Here is a 21,158-nt window from a genome sequence, read left to right as displayed (position 1 = left end):
GCTGTAACACACCAAGTGAGATGATGTCAGAACAATATCATTCACCACACCTTAATATATTACTTGCCTTTTGGCTTGCTCTAGTTTTACTGGATTACATTCATTTCTTAATCATGTTTTGGGATAGTGCAACTCAATTGTCCTTGAGAATGATGTGTCAACCAGTTGCACAGGATATATCCTACTGAGTAATCTATGAGCTGGCCATAGTGGCAACTGGAATTTTACAGGGAAAATAACACATTTTCAGCTGTTGAAGCTTCTTATGAACATCCTTTACTAAATATAGCTGCAGAAAGCTACCATTTCTGTTCCTAGAACTCTTCTCATAATTTCTATCAACCACTTAAAGTACCTTCCACATATATCAATCTAAAGAGCAAAACGATATTTTTCGATTGATATATTTCACTATTCTCAAGAAGTACTGAAAGTTTCACAATGAAAGTTTCATATATCATAGATTTATGCTATCTGCCAGAACAAATATGTATCTCTCTTTGAGCTGTGAAAAAAAATAACACCTCATCTTGAGGAATAGCAGCTAACCACTTACCAAATATACCCCGTGTACTCCAAAGGAAGGTGGAAGTATCACTCAAAAACTGGCCTTGAGAATTGGACAAGGGTGTTGTATAAGGCTTTCCTGTAAAATGGGAATGCCCAGTCAGTGAAGCAGTGGAAGTGATGTGCCAGTGTCTGGAGGCTGTTGGGGTCTGGATGGGTGTCAACAGACACCCATAAGACGGAGTGGCTGTGGGTTTTGCCTCCCAAGGACAATTCCATCTGTCCGTCCATCACCCTGGGGGGGGGGATCATTAACCCCCTCAGAGAGGGTCCGCAACTTGGACGTCCTCCTCTATCCACAGCTCACATTAGAGAAACATCTCTCAGCTGTGGCGAGGGGGGCGTTTGCCCAGGTCTGCCTGGTGCACCAGTTGCGGCCCTATTTGGACCGGGGGTCACTGCTCACAGTCACTCATGCCTTCATTACCTCAAGGCTCGACTATTGTAATGCTCTCTACATGGGGCTACCTTTGAAAAGTGTTTGGAAACTTCAGATCGTGTAGAATGCAGCTGCGAGAGCTATCATGGGCTTTTCTAAATATCCCCATATCACACCAACACTCCGCAGTCTGAATTGGTTGCCTATCGGTTTCTGGTCACAATTCAAAGTGTTGGTTATGACCTATAAAATCCTTCATGGCATTGGACCAGAATATCTCCGGGACCGTCTTCTGCCGCACGAATCCCAGCGACCAGTTAGGTCCCACAGAGTTGGCCTTCTCCAGGTCCCGTCGACTAAACAATGTCGTTTGGCGGGGCCCAGGGAAAGAGCCTTCTCTGTGGCGGCCCTGACCCTCTGGAACCAACTTCCCCCAGATATCAGAGTTGCCCCCAACCTCCTTGCCTTTCGTAAGCTCCTCAAAACCCACCTCTGTCGTCAGGCATGGGGGAATTGAGATATTCCCTTCCCCCTAGGCTTATAAAATTTATGCATGGTAGATCTGTATGTACGATTGGTTTTTCTTAAATTGGGGTTTTTTTAATTACTTTTAATATTGGATTTGTTTATATTGTCTTTTTTACTGTTGTTAGCTGCCCCGAGTCTGCGGAGAGGGGCAGCATACAAATCTAATTAATAAAATAAATAAATAATAAATTACATATGCCAGTAACACTTTACTGGAGCAAATAGAAAATGTGAAGATAGAAGGTATCCATTACACTATCTAGTGTTCACTCTTTGCAAGGACTTCCATTTCCATACACAGCAATTGTAATGCATTTGCACCAGATGTGGGTTCCTCCTGCTTCAGACCAGTTCACACAAAAAGGTAGCAATACACTGGTGATGTCACAATAATGTCACGGAACCGGTTTAATGGATGCCGGTCCATGGACACTACCATCTTTTTAAAAATATATATTTTTAAAAAAAATTCCCCAGGTTTTTTTTCTTTGTTCGTGCAGAACGCGGCTGCGAGAGCCATCGTGGGGCTTCCCAGATTTGCCCACATATCTACAACACTCCGTGGCCTGCATTGGCTGCCGATCAATTTTCGGTCACAATTCAAAGTGTTGGTTATGACCTTTAAAGCCCTACATAGCATTGGACCAGAGTACCTCCAGAACCGCCTGCTACCGCACGAATCCCAGCGGCCGATAAGGTCCCACAGAGTTGGCCTTCTCCGGGTCCTATCGACTAAACAATGTCGTCTGGCAGGACCCAGAGGAAGAGCCTTCTCTGTGGTGGCCCCAGCCCTCTGGAATCAACTCCCCCCGGAGATTAGAACTGCTCCCACCCTCTTTGTCTTCCGTAAACTACTCAAGACCCACCTATACCGCCAGGCATGGGGGATTTGAGACATCTTTCCCCCAGGCTCCTTATAATTTATGTTTGGTATGTATGTGTTGTCTGGTTTTAATATGATAGGGTTTTAGTTATTTCTTTTAATATTAGATTTGTGCCATTATAATATTGTTTTTATCATTGTTGTGAGCCGCCCGAGTCTTTGGAGAGGGGCTGCATACAAATCTAATAAATTATTATTATTATTATTATTATTATTATTATTATTATTATTATTGGCATGCACAGAAGCTGTATTTCCAGCTCTGTGCATATATCTCCATCTTGTTTTTGACTTTGTGGTAGTTGGCATATTTCTTCGCTCCAAAGTATTAGGGTCTCGTTTTATAAATAATAGAAGCCTTCAATTAAATTGAAATTAAGATTTTTCTTATCAACATCTGATTATGAGAATCACCTCAGGTGGCTAAAAGGGAGGAGAAAACCTTTTGGGGCTGAGGCTTCATCAAATCTTGTGAAATATATTAAGATCCATATTGAGAAACGTGTGCTGAAAAGATGGAAAAGTCTCATTAGAAAAATATTAGAGACTAGCTTAGCACCTGCACAATCTTAACAAATTGAGATTTTCCTGAGAAATGTATGCAAAAATGCTTTAATAAATAAAGAAGCCAAATTTGGGAGGTGGAGGAAGAAAGGGAAAGGAAATGGAAAGGAACAAAATAAGTTTGCAAATAAAATTAATCTATTTTATTTTAATTCACATTATCTGTTTTCAACAGCATCTCACATTTTGGTCTGCTAGCTGGTGATTCCACAAAACAAAATGAGTGAAGTTATATTTTGTATTTCATCTATTTATGAACCGATAAGAGAGCAGTCCCATCTCTGATGTAAATGTGTAGCTACATTTGTATCAGAAAAATGTTGTAAATATACCTTGCTTCTTTTAATAATTTGCATTGACATGACAAAAGAAAAAGGTTGCAACTGGGAAAAATATTGTTTAAAAACCCCAAAAAGATAGTAAGAGATAGTAAAATTAGATATCCATCATCAATAATAGGGGAAAAAATGTTTTGGCAGAAGATGCTTTTAAAGCCATGTTTATATCTGTAGAATTTGGATTTACCTTTATTTTAAACCTAAGGTATGCAGAAGAATGTATATGTAATTTCTGAATAGAAAAACTGCTCAAAAGCAGTATTCCTCTTTTTTATCGGCTAAATATGACTTCATATATTTCTATGTCTGAAAGGGCACCACAGAAGATGCATCTTGGAATAGAGATTTGAGAAAAGCATTAAACTGACAAGAAAAGTAATACTGGGGATGGATTTGGCTATGTGTTAGAATGTTGTTCTGTATATCTGTTAACCAATTCAAATAAGGCCTAATTAAATCTTTAGTGCTCCTCCTTCAAAGGCAACCAAACTCAAAAAGTGCTATACTTCTGAAATTTCTCACCATATTCAGGAAGAAAAATAAATATAATAACAACAACAACAACAACAATGGATAAAGGAGTTTGAGAAAAACTTCTCAAAGAGCAATATTCAGCAGCTGGAAATAACACCTGAAATAATTGCAGAAAGAGTGAAAAGAGTAAAGAACTGGACATCCCCTGACACTGATCAGGTGCATGGTTTTTGGCTGAAATACCTGACCAGCCTGCATGCAAAAATGGCCGAATTGTTCAACAAAATGCTGCAGACAGGAAATATCAGTGAATGGCTTACAACTGGCAGAACATATTTAATACAGAAAGAAGCAGCGAAAGGAGCCATAGCAGGAAACTACAGGCCAATAACATGTTTGCCAACCATGCTCAAACTGCTGACAGGTATCATAGCTGACAGAATTCAGGACTACCTAGAAGAAAATGACATCATGCCACTGGAGCAAAGGGGCAATAAAAGACAAAGTAGAGGTACGAAAGACCAGCTCCTAATTGATAAAATGATTTTGGAGAACTGTAAGAACAGGAAAACAAACCTATACATGACCTGGATTGACTACAAGAAAGCCTTTGACTCATTGCCACACAGCTGGATCATAAAATGCCTGGAAGTCATTGGAGTCAATGAAAACATCAGGAAATTCATAGAAAAGGTGATGAAATACTGGAAGACTGAGCTTTTTGTTGGGAATGAAAGCTATGGACTAATCAACATCAGAAGGGGCATCTTCCAGGGGGACTCTTTGTCCCCATTGCTGTTCATCATCGCTATAATCCCGCTGTCACTCATCCTACAGAAAACAAACCTAGGCTACCAAACTGCTAGGAATTCACCAAAAATTTCACACCTGCTGTATATGGATGACCTGAAGTTGTACGGAAAATCAGAAACTGAGATACAGTCACTAACCAACACTGTGCAAATCTTCAGCAATGACATCAGCATGGAGTTTGGCCTGGATAAATGTGCCACAGTGGCACTGAAAAAGGGGGAAATCACTGAAAGTGAGGGCATTGAAATGCCAAATGGTCAAACCATCAAGTGCCACCAGCCAGAAGCCTACAGATACTTGGGCATCTTGCAACTGGATAATACCAAGTATGGTCATGTGAAAACTGTGATCAGCAAAGAGTACATCCAGAGGACCAGAAAAATTTTGAAGAGCAAACTGAATGGTGGCAGCACTATCAAGGCTATACATACTTGAGCCATACCTGTCATTGGGCACACAGCTGGCATAGTGAACTGGACTCAAACAGAGCTGGACAACTTGGACAGGAAAACCAGAAAATTAATGACGATCCATCATGCACTACACCCCCACAGTGATGTTGACAGGCTGTATTTACCAAGGAAAATAGGCGGCAGAGGACTTTTGCAAGTGAAGCAGACAGTGGAAGAAGAGAAGCATGCATTAGCTGACTATGTGAAGGAGAGCAAAGAATCAGCGTTGATGGAGGTCAACAATAGGAAGCTTCTCAAGGTGAAGCAAACTAAGGACCAGTACAGAAAAACTGTAACTCAATGTCGTATGGATAGTTGGCGGAACAAAGCATTGCATGGCCAGTTCTTGGAGAAGATTGAAGGCAAAGTGGATAAAGAAAAGACCTGGTCATGGCTTACAAGTGGAACACTCAAAAAGGAGACAGAAGGACTAATACTGGCGGCACAGGAACAGGCCATTAGAACAAATGCTGTCAAAGCCAGAATTGAAAAATCAGCAGACGATCCAAAGTGCAGACTCTGTAAAGAAACAGATAATACAATCGATCACATACTCAGCTGCTGCAAAAAGATCGCACAGACTGACTACAAGCATAGACACGATGCTGTGGCACAGATGATCCACTGGAACTTGTGCTGGAACTACCATTTATCAGTGGCAAAGAACTGGTGGGATCATAAGCCCGAAAAAGTGATAAAAAATGAGCAAGCAAAACTACTGTGGGACTTCCGACTTCAGACTGACCGAATTCTGAAGCATAACACACCAGACATTCTGATTGTGGAGAAAAAGAAAGTATGGATCATCGACATCGCAATCCCAGGGGACAGCAGAATTGAGGAGAAGCAGCTAGAGAAATTAGTGAAATACAAAGATCTAAAAATCGAGCTGCAACGACTCTGGCATAAGCCAGTGAAAGTGGTCCCGGTGGTACTTGGCATACTGGGCGCAGTGCCAAAGGATCTCAGTGGACATTTGAAAACCATCAGAATTGACAAAATCTCCATCTGTCAATTGCAAAAGGCCACTTTACTGGGATTGGCAAACATAATTCACTGCTACATCACGCAGTCCTAGGTGCTTGGGAAGCGCCTGACTGGCGATGAAATACGAAATCCAGCATAGTGATCTTGTTTGCTGTGTTGTATTGACATAATAATAATAATAATAATAATAATAATAATAATAATAACAACAACAACAACAACAACAACAACAACAACAACAACAGAGTTGGAAGGGACCTTAGAGATCGTCTAGTCCAACCCCCTGCTTAGGCAGGAAACCCTACAGACAAATGGTTGTCCAAAATCTTAAAAACTTCCAGTGTTAGAGCATTCACAACTTCTGGAGGCAAGCAGTTCCACTGATCAATTGTTCTAGCTGTCAGGAATTTTCTCCTTAGTTCTAAGTTGCTTCTCTCCTTGATTAATTTCCACCCATTGCTTCTTGTCCTACCCTCAGGTGCTTTGGATAATGGCTTGACTTCTTCTTTGTGGCAACCCCTGAGATATTGGACAACTGCTATCATGTCTCTCCTAGTCCTTCTTTTCATTAAACTAGCCATGCCCAGTTCTTGCAATTGTTCTTCATATTTTCACCTCTAATCCCCTAATTATCTTTGTCACTCTTCTCTGCATTTTTTCTAGTCTCAACATCCTTTTTGCATCATGGTGACCAAAACTGAATGCAGTATTCCAAGTGTGGCCTTACCAAGGCCTTATAAAATGGTATTAACACTTTGTGTGATCTTGATTCTATCCCTCTGTTAATGCAGCCTAGTCAACTGCTATTTTTTGATCTACTTGGAAATCTTGGAACATAGATTATCTGGGTATTTTATAGCCAATTGCTGACACTGAAGATTAAGTTAGAAAGCTGATGCAGCAACAAATATAAGTAATGAGTGAAGCAAGAAGTTTTGCAGTATACTAAAATGATTGCTTGGCTGTTCCGTGTAAAATATAGCTTATTGCCTCCAAAACTAATTGTTCACGGAAGCTATTTTAGCACTATTCCTGTGAGAACTGTGGTGGTGCAGTGGTTAGAATGCAGTATTTCAGGCTAATTCTGCTCACTATTGCCAGGAGTTTGATTTCCTCAGTTCTCACTGGATTATTATTATTATTATTATTTATTAGATTTGTATGCCGCCCCTCTCCGTAGACTCGGGGCAGCTCACAACAGTGATGAATGTTGACTCAGTTTTCCATCCTTACAAGTTCAGTAAAATGAGAACACAGATTGTTGGGGGCAACACTATGATCCACCCAAATAATGTGACACAATAATAATAATAATAATAATAATAATAATAATAATAATAATAATCATCATCATCATCATCCACCCAAATAATGCAACACCAAAACTCAATATCAAAAAAGCAAACTACAAACTCATTGAAGCCTACCTCTCAACATTAAACTGGCAAACTCTATTCTCTGAATGCTACACTATTGATGACCTCTACAACACATTCCTACTCGAAATGAAGATTATTATCAGACTTCATGTGTCTCTAACATCTACCACAAAAAAAAAAATAACCTCCCCATCACAATAAGAAAATTACAAATAAGAAAAAAATATCTCTGGAGGAAAAACAAAAAAGGACAAATAGCCAACTTCAAAAGCAGATATGAAAGCATTCACAATCAAATAAAAGCAGAATACCTTAACTACTACAGCAAACAAGAGGAAAACTTCCTATACACCAAATCTAATCGAGCTTTCTACAACTTTGTCAACAACAAACTCAAAGACTCTATCCCACCTCTCAAAAGACCCAACAACAAAGAATACCACAATGATTCATCCAAAGCTAACCTCCTCAACTCCTTCTTTGGCTCTGTCTTTGTTAACAGCAATGGCGCATCCCCCAATTTCATCAATCACACCTCAAACTCCCTCAATGACCTAACCCAATTATACTTCACTGAAGACCAAGTTGAAAAGATATTATGTGACCTTAAACCCTCTCTATCAGTCGGACCTGACGGTCTATGTGCATACTTCCTAAAAAAGCTCTCTTGTGCTATAGCTGAACCACTAAGCATAATTTTCGAAAAATCCTTCAGAACCAGCACATTATATGTGAAGACCCTCATTACCAGACTCCATAGTGTCATCCCCAAACCTCCAACACTTTACCCTTAGATTATCCACGCTTGACCTCTCCAAATTCCTAAGAGGTCAGTAAGGGCCGTGCATAAGAGCACTAGAGTGCCTTCCCACCCCTGTCCTATTGCTCTCCTATATCTTCTATACCTTTATTCTATTCCTATATCTCTTCTTCTATTCTTTCATTGATATATTTTATTCCTATATCTTCTCTTCTGAGCTTTCTTAGATTTATTTTACTATGAGTATATCCTCTATAAAGTATATCCTCTATGTTCTGTCTGGGTTTTCCCAGACCTCCACACCCACTGAAAAATAGCCAGACACTCTGGTAAAATCCAAAAGTAATTTATAGCAGGAAAAAATAAGCACAAAGGAAAACCTGTCTTCACAGCAGACAGGTTACAATACTTTACAACAGGGTCCTGATGTCCAGTCAATTCCAAAAGCTTCTTGCTGGCACACCCCCCCAAGGTTTCAAGAGTCCAAGGCACAAACCAGGATTGTAGCCACCAAAGTTCACAAACAGGTCTCACGAATCTCCAAGATAAAACTCCACAAGCCAGGAAGGGTGGGGCCGCCTTTTATCCTTTCCCAAGCACCACACCCAAACCCAGCTGCGACCCCTAATGCTGGAAATATCTGGCCAATTGCGTTCTTCTCTCGTTAGCTCTCCTCTGTCGCATATCTATGAAGTCACTAGCATCTTCCCCCAGGGAATCCAGGCTGCTTGCTGGGGAGAGCTCCCCCTGGTGGAACTCTGGCTGTCCTTCATCTTCAGCCTGGGATTCAGCTTCTTCATCAGTCTGCCCCTCCTGGTCCTCAGCCTCTGAGCCGGACACCGACAGCAAATCAGCCATTCCCGGAGGGGTCCCAGGCTGAACCACAACACCTCTATATGGTATATTTTATTGATATATTTTATTCCTATATCTTCTCTTCTTTCTTAGCTATATTTTACTATGAGTAAAATTTGTATGCCGCCCCGAGTCTACGGAGAGGGGCAGCATACAAATCTAATCAATCAATCAATCAATCAATCAATAAAATTCTGTAAACTGCTTAGAGGGCTGTAAAGCATTGTGAAGCCTATATGAGTCTAAGTGTTACTACTACTGCTATTCCATCATCCTTTCTCTATTATGTGGACATGAACAGATTAAGATACCAGGTAACCTTGAAAAACTTCAACCTATAAATTCTCATACACTCTACTTGTAATGTCCAGAAATTATAGTATATTAAAATATCTGGCAAATGTCAGATTTTTCAGCCCAGGACTAGTGAATTTTTCATGTTTTCAATGCAATAACAAATGTTATTAATTATTTAAATTTTCAAATTAATTTTTCTTCCCTATTTAGTTCTGTTTTTAATATGAACAGCAGCATAGAACAGATGTTTCACAAAGAGCTATAATCTTGTTGCTTTTTATTAACCGAAATGAAGCCAACATTTCTGAAGCCAGTTTAGAATGTCTAGTTAGACCTTTAGGAATGTCATCGCTTGCTTATAAATGTGACAGGGAAAGTTTACTCACTGACAGCTAGATTACTGCAAAGCAGCAACTAACATTAAAGACCTGGCTAAGGAAAAAGAACATTACTCATTCGGATTTATGGTCTTTTTTTAGCTTGTTTCAAAGGTGACTTGGGAATCATGGGCATATGGACATGATTGGAAAACCATGTCTTCTTCCCACCTCATTTTGCACTATTACAATGGTGGAGGGGGATTCTGAAGGCAAGAAGAAATAACATTGATGTAGCAACAGATCGGCTATTGCATGACAATGGAAATATTGCTCTTTTCTTCTGCAATTCCCAACATATAAGCTGCTTCCACCTCACAATTTGCATGCATTTTTCAAACTACCTATTCCTCAATTAAACAGGTTGTGCATCCTTTTTTTCCTTGTTGTAAAATTGCTTCTGACAAATGACCATTAGGTGACTCCCACATGTGCTTATGAAGAAATGTCACCATGTAGTTGATTAATGAAGGGGAAGAATTATTTGAGGACAGCATTTTTTTCCAATTCTAATCATCCATCCATGAAATGCATTAATGCATAATTTCAATGGTTCTCATCCTTGGCAACTTGAAGATATGTGGACTTCAACTCCCAGAAATCCACAGCAAGTATAACTGGGAGTTGAATTCTCAGAGTTGAAGTCCACCTATCTTCAAGTTGCTAAGGGTGAGAAACACTGCATTATTTTATTATTATTTGCACTATCATCTATTATCTAAGGACAGATAACATTCTATCTGACAGAAATAAGGGTAACTTCTACCAAAGAATGGGGGGGGGGGGATAGACTTCTTAACCCTCCTGAACCATTGAATGGTATATTATTGGATGAAGTATTCCAGAGAAAGTTATTAATAGTTCCATGGAAAAGATGAAAATGGATTTTTGTAGAATGGTCATGTTTTCCAAAACATTCATGATCTTATAGCAAAACCCAGTAGTACTCTGCTTAAATATAAATAACAATGATGAATTTTAACTGAACATTTGCCTTTAGACAAATGCCATCAATGTAAATAGAAATAACAATCCTGTTTTGTTTTATTATGATAATTGTAGAAAGCAGTGTTACAAATTAAAATGTCAGGTTTTATGCAAGGAGAATTTTATATGAAAGATGTCAACATAACAGATGGTATTATTAAATGTCCACTCCTGTAGGCAAAATTATTGACAAAAATCCCCTTGGTGTACCTTTTAAAAAGTGTCGTGGGGGTTTCTGTTGATATATTTTGTATCATGTCTAAATTTGTTTGGGAGTTGCTGGAAAATTGATCAATACCACCATATTATCATACTACTTCTAAATGGAACTACCCCAACATTTCTCCCTTAAACTATCCACTATTGACCTCTCTAGGTTCCTAAGAGGCCAGTAAGGGGTGTACATAAGTGCACTGGTGTGTCTTTCGTCCCCTGTCCAATTGTCTTTCCTTTCTCTCACATATCATATATATTTTCTTCCTTCCATATATCCTCTCCTCTAAGTTCACTTTTACCCTTATATATATTACTACATGTCTATTTTTCTTCCTATGTATTTGTGTATTGGACAAATGAATGAATGAATGAACGAATGAACGAACAAACAAACAAACAAACAAACAAACAAATAAATACATAAATAAATAAATTTCATCAACAGTCCTTGTGGCCATTTATTGGGACTGAAGGGTAATTACCTTCAATTGGGTAATTGCCCAATAAATGGGTAATCCCATTTATTGGGATCTTACAGGTAAATATCTAGGTAGGACTTTCCTTCCTGCCAGAACAACTTGAGAGAACAGAAGATCTGCTCATTGAAGCTGGAAATTATTGGTACACACAAGCCACGTGGGCAATCGGAGCCAATAGTTCTACACAGGCAAAAAGTGACTTTTCCTAAGGGCCAAGGAATATGTCAGGTCCTCCTGGAGTATACCCATGTGCACATACAATGGCCCAAACTGCTTTGGACATTTTATTTGCGAAACAGAACTGGCAAGAATTACACTGGCTGCGTTCCATATGTCATACTAATAGAGTGGTAATGTGTTACAGAATAACTCACAGTTGGCAGGGATTGCCACAATGTGCTAATCCATAAACTGCAAACATAGTTTATTAAATACGGATGCAAAGACAGGATGTACAGTACTTGAATTTCTTTCAAATCCTGGGTTTGAATAAACTTTTTAAATACCACTGGATGGAATGGATAGATCAAAACTGTGAGGCCAGGACTTGGATGGAACTGCAACTATTAGTGGATTGTACAAATGCGTCAACTATGCTACCCAGAGCCTCAATTTAATCTTGAATGCTGCTAAATCAGCTGTTCCAGAACTGAATAATAGTAGTTGTAGCATGCCTTTACAATTATTTTGCACATGGTACTACATGTTATTCACTTGACCTGCTATATCTGATATATTAGTCCAAAGTTATGCTGAAAGTGTGATATATAATTAAATGGTCTGCATAAGGGTAGAATCCGATAAAGTAAGAGACCCTGATTCTCATTCCAGGAAAACATGGTTTATAAGCAAGAGCCAGATGGCAAAGAGCTCCAAGGCTTAAAAAAGAACAGCCAAAAATCCACAAGCCTGAAAAAGAAGAAATATGTCCAGGGTCTGAACTTTGGAACAGACATATATGTGGGACTTATTTCTGCAATAATTCTTCCTACATCTCTGTAGTAATATTTCCTGGGTAACCTTGGCCCATTTGTAGCAGCAGCATAACTATTCACTGGATGCTTTTGAACCACAGCTAACTCATCAACTCGTGTCCTTTTAGAGATGTCACAGAAAAAAATGCAACCTCTATTACCCCTTCTTTCACTTTTGAAGTTCTCTTGAAATGACATGAAAACATGGTTCTGGGTAACTTTTTCTAGTGTGTTTCCTTCAAATAATTGGGGTTCTCATTTCCAGAAATTGGATTCCAATGTGATTGAAAAGTGTGAAAGGAACCTTGATACAGTTTTATTACAGGATGGGGCAGAGAGGATGAATAGCTACAGTGGTCAGTTCTGCATGTGTGCAGCAAATAGCAGTCTAGGTATTTCTGAAAGGAAAAAAAAATACTAATACTGCCACCATACGTACATCTTCCTCTGAAATTTTCTAAGAATTTTGCCACCGTCTGGATACTTGTCCCAGTTCTGAAGTGGTTGTCTTTCTTCCTGCCAATTTGCACCAAATATTATAGATCTCTCAGTTGTGTCTTATTTTTATAAAAGACCTGTTTTGTTGCTTGATAAAGCAATATTGATAGATCCTCCTGTTATTTGGAAAACATTACATTAGTCTGAGTACCTGAAGCAAAAAATGTGAAGGGTAATGAGAACTGGAAATGCTGTGTATACAGATAAAAATCAGCTTTTGGCCTTATCTTTATCTATTCTAGTGGGAGTGTGGTGGAGAATAAAAAATTGAAACAATAGCAATCACTTACCTATGGAATATCAGAGATTGCTGATTGTTTGGATATGTATCAGAGACATGGCTAGAAAATTTTCTCCCTGCCCTCTCAGCTCCACATCATACTCTCTGCAGCTTAGCTTCAAAAAGGGGCGTGCATAAGTGCACCAGTGTGCCTTTGGTCCCCTGTCCAATTGTCTCTCCTTATCTCATTTATCTTTTCTTCCTTTCAAATATGTTCACCTATACTTTTATATCTTTTCTTCTATTCGTTTCTTTATTTATATTACTACATATCTATTCTCTTCAATGTGTATTATGTATTGGACTAAATAAATAAATAAACAAACAAATAAACAAATACATAAATAAATAAATAAGTAAGTAAGTAAATAAATAAATAAATAAAATAAAATAAAATAAAAAAGAATCCTACAAGAGGAGATTGGACTGCCATTTGGCTTGGGTGCTAAAGGATTTCCTGCTCGGGCAGGGGGTTGGACTTGATGATTGGACGGTCCCTTTCAACTCTAATAATAAATAGAGTAAACAAAATGATTATAAATTAATGCTACATTTAAAATAGTCCTTTTCTGTTCATACATTGGGTTAGCTTTGGCGATTAGAACAATGGAGGTATCACGACTAAACCACGTTATAGAAATAGTATTTTTTTTTGGCTTTGAGCAGTGGATTTTTATAAGTCTTGAATTACACAGAACAAAACTTTATATGTCTCTATTGATTACTTTAGCATTGGAGAAACAAGGGAGAATTCAAAAGGTTCATCATAACTTTGTTTTGGGGAGGAAGCTCCATGAAACTTGTGTGTGTGTGCCTTTCTAGGTAAACAAAAGATTATGTATTTATATTCTTGTTTAAAACGCATTGCATTTTCTTTTCATGCATGCACCTGTGTCCATAAATCAAAACATTTACCAATACCACAAGTAAGAGCTTACAAGAATTCATAGAAACAGTTACTGTCAGAAAATCCTGACAAAATGAGATGTATATCCATCAGAAGTGCCTCAATAACAATAATATATGACAATCTGTCTTCTCTATCATGATCCATTGTTCATAACATTTTATCTAATTGATGGTATATCTCTGTGGTGCTGGGCTTTCAAAATATGCTTGTGCCCCCTTCAAGGTTTAATTTTGATTTATTGCTTTGATTCACTAAAGAAGAAAGAAAAAAGAAAATATAGATGGGGGAAATGAAACACCTTGTTTCTGGTATGCAGAGAAAACTGTTTAGTATAATTTTGAAATCCATAATAACCTCAACTACATTAAATAATATTGAACAGTTTTTTCTCTTACATGGATAGTGAGTACCATATCAAGGACATTTTCTGGATCCATGAAAAGCCTTCAGGATTTTTATCTACTTTCAAAGGATTTGTCTTTGCCTGAGCAGAGGGTTGGAGTAGAAGACCTCCAGGGTCCCTTCCACCTGTGTTATTCCGTAAAATCAGTTATATAGCTGTCGCTAAAGAAGATAGAAAAACACTATTTTAAAAGGCAACAACCATGTATTTATTTATTACAATAACTACAATTATGTATTTATTACATACATTTGTCATTATATAATTCCGATAGCATTAGAAGATATTACTGATGTTATACCACTAAATGGGATAACTATCTGGACCAGGAATCCCCCCCTTTTCCCCCCATATAAATCCAATCAATCAATCAATAAACAAACAAGCAAGCAAGCAAGCAAACAAACAAACATAGATATATACATAAATGGATGTGTACACACATATCTTAAAAACTTCTCAAGCAATCTATGCATTTGCATAATGTATATTAATATTAAAAAAATCTTCAAATTCTTATTGCATCTGTTTTGTAAAAAAAAATGAAGCCTTTAATAAAGATTTGCTTAAATATCATCTAGAAAGAAGCGATGACCTTTTCCTGTAATTACCTGACAAATGTGCCAAAATAAGGTGCTAGATGCCATATTGCAATAAATTTGCAATCACCCAACTCCTAAATTAAATTAAATTTCCTTAATTTGAGGAATCAAAGTTTTCCATAATCCCTGCAAGATTCTCCTTGAAGATCTTTCATTTTAACATAGGTCTCCAAGTCCACCACCACCACCCCACTGTTTTTAGAATAAGATGTTCCTCTTGCTGACTTTTATTGATTTTGAAGAGTAAATTGAGATTACCCAAATTTATAATTAGATGGAGAACAAGATGAACAGTCCATGGATGAGGGCTAGATTGAGAAGTCAAAAAATACAATCTAGACAAATGCCATACTGGATTGGGAGGTCATGACTTATATGATCCAGTAACAAGTAAACAAACCAAAAACAACTTTCTTGTTATTACCAGGAAAACTTCATGAAGGTTTTCAGGAGTGAATTTAGCTCAAAAGAAGCAATGTTTTTGAATGAGAATTTTGCCAGAATCCTAATATATCTTATCTGAGCTGGGTCCTCCAAATCAAATATCATTTTAAGATATAATTTTGTGGTAGTCTCAAGGATAGTTTATGAGAAAAAAAGTTACCAACACTGAAAGCTTGTAAAGAACTAAAGGCAACCACATGAGTTTTTGAAGAGTTGAAATCTAATATTAAGTTAATTTTTTATGAAGAGGAAGGAAAGCACATACAAATCTCAAATAAGAGTATACACACAAAAGTGCTTCCTAATGGTGTTAGTCAAAGGCAATATGGCTCAGGTAAAACATAAACAAGATTTTTAATAAATGTTTGTTTTCAAATTTAAAAAATTAAGATTGGAAAATTTAAGATTGGTTTAGATACAATATTCAGAAAATCTTTAACTTGGAAATAAATGTGCCCTTATTTTAAAACCAGAATTTTACACACAGAGATGGTTCCTCAAACGACTTTAGTAATCGAGTTGTCGAAGCATGGAACTCATTACCGGACTCCGTAGTATCTTCCCCTATTTTACCCTTAGACTGTCCACAGTTGACCTCTCCAGATTCCTAACAGGTCAGTAAGGGGCGTGCATAAGTGCACTGGCGTGCCTCCCGTCCCCTGACCTATTGTCTCTCCTATATCTCATATATCGTATCCACTATTCCAGTGTTTTTCAACCAGTGTGCCGCGGCACACTAGTGTGCCACAAGACATGGTCAAGTGTGCCGTGGGAAAATTAGCGTAAGAGATTCGAGCCACAAAGAAGGAAGCTCAGCTTCCAGTCTCGCAACTTTTTGCTCCCACTCGCAACCGACTGCCCTGCTGCCACCCCACAGCTACTGCCCGATGCTGTTGTTGCCGGCATGGTGTACGAGAGAGAGAAAGAGAGAGAGAGAAAGAGAGAGAGAGAGGGCAAGAGAGAGAGAGAGAAAGAGAGGGGAGAGAGATAAAGAGAGTGAGTGAGTGAGAGAGATAAAGAAAGTGAGAGAGAGAGAGAGAAAAGGAGATGTTGGTTGGTGGTGTGCCCCATGATTTTGGTGGTGTGCCCCAGGATTTTGTAAATGTAAAAAATGTGCCGCAGCTTAAAAAAGGTTGAAAATCACTGCACTATTCTATCCTTCTTTTACTACTCTCATAATATTCTTCTATTCTCTTATTCTCTTATTCCTATATTTTCACTTCTATTCTTTCTTTAATATATTTTACTCGAGTATATCTTCTATAACCTTCATTATGTATTATTATGCATTGGACAAAATAAATATAATAAATAAAATAAAATAAAATAATAAATAAATAAATTATGATCCAATTTTTCAGTTTTGGATCATTTAGGAGGTACAAAGAGAATGAATCTTCCTTTGAGCTGTTGGTGCTGGATATAATGATGTAATGAAAACCATTTTTAAGCTAATTATGAATCTATTTTTTTACTGACAGGAAGAAGCGTAGTATTATAATTGTTTTTCTGTAAATAGCTAAATAACTTGTCCAACCTTGAAGACAACATGTCTTGATAGTGAGATGACAGCAAAAGTGACATTGGCTGACACCTGAGGTACATAAAACTTATGCTTCGATCAGAGATTGATTTCAACTTCAATCAGAGATTATTTCATATCACAAATGGATTTTAAATGAAAACAGAACTGATGTATCTATTGAATTTCAAAACAACAGCTCTATCTTATGCCTCTCTTGTGTGCTGGAAATTGGATAAAAATTAGAAATGAGAATTTCCTAGAACATAGGTCCCCAAATTGGCTGGCTGGAGAATTCTGGGAGTTGAAGTCCACAAGTCTTAAAGTTGCCATGTTTGAAGACCTCTGTCCTAGAAACATCATTAAGGAAGCAAGGTGGTCTACTTTTTAACTGTACACATCATTTAAATAATTAGGGTTCTTGTCCCCAAACTTAAACCTTTCTACCTCTCAAATATTGACAAAACTACAGCAAGGAAATTCCTTTCTTTTGCCAGTGAATATTACTGGCTATCTGGTGGGGGCAGCATGTGTCATTCAGGACATTGATTAGCCCATATTTCCCTTAGAAGTGAGATGTAGCCACTCCCTTGGCTAGAGAGTGCTACAAAAAACAATTCACGCCTGTTCTATCTTTCTCTCTTCTACTGCTAGTTTAATGTACTACTAATATCTTCCTATTAGACCTTTTAATATGAATCACTAATTGGCTTATTTAATGTAGGTTAATATTATTTGCATTTAATATTGTTAACAAACATTGTTTTCCTGCATTCTATTTCAGTACATTTTTAAAATGAATTACAATGGTTTAAATGCCGTTGGCATTTTGCAGTGATATTTATTCACTATGAACTGCTTTGACCTCAAAATGTAAACATTATGACACTCTTTTTTTTAGCATGAGCAAGCCAGAGATCTTCCAGAAGGGACTTTGGCACGATACATCAGCAATGAACAGAATTCACTGCCAACCAACTATTTGTAATCAAAATGCCCTGGCCTCTAAATAAATACCGTTGTGAAAAGGAAATAATTTCTGGAATTAGCATATAAAAAGGAATATGCTTTTAAAACTATATTAGTTTGCGTACATTCATATTCAAAAAGCCTACATCAGGGAAAAGAAAATTGAAGAATATTTGCACTTTATTTTTTAAAAAAGTATGATGTAGTGATTACGATTATACCAATAGAGGAGAATATTTGTAGCTCAGGGCTGAAATGAAGGTCCTTGGTGCTCTCTGAGCTTGGTTGTTTTCTTGCAGATGTTTCATTGCCCAAAATAGGCAACATCATCAGGGATTAAGATTATAGACTAAAACCTTCAGTCAAAGAAACAATGAGTGACATTGATCTGATTATGCTCTTTCAATCCATCTAAACTCAAAGAGCTGCTGTTGGAAGGAGGCGGGACAAAATAGTTTCACTGAGGCTATAAATCAGGAGTTTTCAAATTGTGCTTCACAGAGGAAGAGGTTCTGGAGGAAATCAATGAGCTTCTATGATAAACTAAAGACAAACCAACCAACACACACACAAAAACCTTCACTCAGACCAGAGGGGGGTCGTTCCCCCCCCCCCCGGTTTAGACCACTTCCATAAAACTTGTAGTAGCTTGAGGGCCTGGGTTGCTAGAACCGGCAGTGTCCCAGGCCTGATACCCCCTTGAGCCGGTTCTCTCAGCAGTGCCATAGGTGCCGCCATCTTGTTTTTTGTTTCTGCACATGCGCAGAAGCTTTGTTTTAGCACTGTGCATGTACACGCACACATGCAAAATATGTGGGCAGCACAAACACACAACATGTTTGCACCTGTGCAGCAAGTCCCTGAGTGAACTGGCAGTGAAGAAAACAGAAACCACCCCTGACTCAAACGCGACCATGGGAACCTATTGTAATTTATCTAAGAGACAATGGAAAGTTAGATCTTATTCTCCCATAAAAAACACAGCTTCCTTTTTACAGGACAGGACTTTTAAAAAATAAATAAATAAAAGGCTACGTGGCCTGAAATAGTTGTAAGCATCTGATGTCAACACTATCTTTTGCTCCTGGTGAAACAGTGGGATATAGCACCCACACATATGTAACAGTGGGATATAGCACACACACATACACAAACACACAACCTCCAACAGATACATACACTTCAAAAAGTGTAGATCTTCGGAGAAGGACAACATACAAATCAAATCAAATAAATAAATAAACTAACTAACTAACTAACTAACTAACTAACCAACTAACAAATAATAATAATAATAATAATAATAATAATAATAATAATAATAATATGTAATATTATATCATTCAAATCAAGCTTAGATTTGTATAACTTCATGGATATTCTACTGCTCATTTCCATAGGACATTCTCATGGCAGTAATATAGAATGCAACAATATAGTGGGGATTATTTTTCACAATAATAGAGAAGTGGCTTGCCTCTGCCTTTTCTCAGGATACTCCTTCACTTTCCTAGACTAGCCAATGCTTGTGGGGTTTCCTAAAGATATCCCATCCAACTAAGCACGTTTGACCTTAATTAGACCCTGAAATCAAAGGAGTTCATTTGGGTACTGCCACCTTCTAGAATAGATCAGTGGTTCTCAACTTTTCTAATGCTGCAACCCCTTAATACAGTTCCTCGTATTATGGTGAACCCTCACCCCCTCCAACCATACGTCTAGCACTAATTATCCCACCAGAGCTTTAAACTGATTGGCAGGAAGGTCAGAGGAATACCCCCACTGTAAACTCCTGATTGGTTGGATTGTAAAAATATGTTCCAAGGCAACAGAATAGAAGCTTTAGTTCCTAACACCAAGGGAAATTTGTCTTTCCCTGTGAAATGGTCGTTCAACCCCCCAGAGGGGTCCTAACCCCCAGGTTGAGAACCACTGTCCTAGAAGGAGTGTGGAATTATTACATAATTTTTGGTTTTCAATCCATTTAAAAAAAAAAAAATCTTGTCAGAATAAATTAGGGCCCTGCTAATGAAGTGTGCAACTTTATAGATGTATTTGAAATATCTCATTTAACATGTTTCATTTATTGCTCTTCCACATTTGTGAATGAATAAAAATACTAAGCAAGGGGCATTTTATTTATTTGTTTGTTTGTTTGAATTTGTTAAACAAAAAGTAGAACAATAAAAGAAATAATACAATGATAGCAACAATGGGCACATTACTACTCTTATGCACCCCCCCAAGAAATTGAATTCAAGGAACTTTTTTTTTTTTAAAGACAGTGTCATATGATCCCATACAATCATTCCAGATTCCAAACAGAGACAGCATGTAACATCACTGGAGTTTATAGTATTTCCCAATTCTTCTTCCAAACAGCCATGTGCTAGAACAGATAGCTCTTCCAATAATTCCACTTAAGTAGCCAAGAATTGCTAGTAGCTGTAAAGAAATCGATGAGGTCTTATTCACAGCCAAGTTAACAAGCATCCCTCCAATCTCTGCATTAGTAAAACAGTCTGCCAGTGTAAACTGCACCAACCTGAGAGTCCAGTGCTATTTGGACTCAGTTGTGAGACTGGTTTGTAATGTTACCTTTGCAGTCATAATGCAGGACAAGTTAAGGAAAGGAAGCTAAGGATTCTGCTGGCTTTGTGCTGATTACTGGCTGCCATCAGCTGCACTCAGTAGAGTGGAAGTAAGTGCCAAAGATTGCTAATTAGATACCTTTCATGTTGTCCACCTGACAGGTCATAGACATGGAGATTGTTATATCTGTCACCTGGAACTATTTTTAAACATTAGATCTGGCACTTGAGTGAAAAGATAGTGTGACCAGAATTAGCCAAGGTGACAGATTATACCTTTAGGTGAAGGAGGGAGGAGGAGGGGGGGTGACTGAAGATGCTCCTTTTTTGTTCCAACTAGCACCGCTTGATAAACTCTCAGGCTATTTCTGACTGGAATTCCATAGTACTTTGTACATTAAATGAATGCATAACTGGACACCTTTACTTAAGGTCTGGCTTATTTCAAGTCAATGGTAAATCCATTTTGATCAAGAGTTCATTTTTATTAATTTTCCACTCTAATTATTGCATTCTTGTTATAATTTATTAAATATTATGTTGTTGTTGTTGTTGTTGTTGTTGTTATTATTATTATTATTATTATTATTAATTAGATTTGTATGCCGCCCCTCTCCGCAGACTCGGGGC

Source organism: Erythrolamprus reginae, chromosome 2 (genome assembly GCF_031021105.1).
Source record: "Erythrolamprus reginae isolate rEryReg1 chromosome 2, rEryReg1.hap1, whole genome shotgun sequence".
In the NCBI taxonomy this organism is placed as follows: Eukaryota; Metazoa; Chordata; class Lepidosauria; order Squamata; family Dipsadidae; genus Erythrolamprus; species Erythrolamprus reginae.
This window is presented reverse-complemented; position numbering follows the sequence as displayed.